Genomic DNA, 1017 nt, shown 5'->3' on the forward strand with positions numbered 1-1017 from the left:
ACACCGTATTTGAGGTTTGTAGCATTCTTCGATGGTATATTGGCGATCTCACAATTTAATGTGTATTCCGCACCTACTGTACGGGATCGAAACAGGATTACCAAAAAAGATAACAAAACAACTAAACTACCCCACCCCCCGAAAAAAAAACGAAATCAAAACAACTTTTCTGTAAAAAAATAATTCTAAAATAAAACAGGCTCAAGGGGCACCTGAGAGGGCGGCTCCAGTGCCCCTTGCAAGTCCCAAAAACTTTTCCGCCGCAGCCACAATAATGTCCAGTTTCTTAGATTTCTGCTGGCCCAATGCTCAAATCAAATTTATTTATAAAGCCCTTCTTACATCAGCTGATATCTCAAAGTGCTGAACAGAAACCCAGCCTAAAACCCCAAACAGCAAGCAATGCAGGTGTAGAAGCACGATGGCTAGGAAAAACTCCCTAGAAAGGCCAAAACCTAGGAAGAAACCTAGAGAGGAACCAGGCTATGAGGGGTGGCCTCTTCTGGCTGTCGTAGTGTCGTGTCTTTGCTATGCCGGATTAAGTGATATGACATGCTATTTTATAAAATCATTTGTCTAATTAATATTACCTGATTAAACTAACCATGTAAATGTAATTAACTAGAAAGGAACCACGGAAGAATGTTTATAGAGCTGTTATCTTCCGAATAAACTCTTAAAAACCTGGTAATCTTTTACATCAATAGCAGTCAATTATTAATCATCACCTTAGTCTCATCTGAACGTCATAGAATTCTTGGTTATCTTCACGAACCCTAGCTAACAAGTTGAATCAGCAATACAAAATTTGGTTTAATTATTTATTTACTAAATAATCACACAGAATTACATATACACCGGATGGATCATACATTGATTAGTAATTATGTCATACAAGAAAACGTCCCTGGTAGACGGAACCGATATGACGGCTGGTTACACAAAGAAAGGGGGTTGGGTTTGAATGAAAGTGTGGGAAGACTGAGGAACAAAAGGATTGGGTCTCTATCGGACCTC

The sequence above is a fragment of the Salmo salar genome, chromosome ssa04 (genome assembly GCF_905237065.1).
Source record: "Salmo salar chromosome ssa04, Ssal_v3.1, whole genome shotgun sequence".
NCBI lineage: Eukaryota > Metazoa > Chordata > Actinopteri > Salmoniformes > Salmonidae > Salmo > Salmo salar.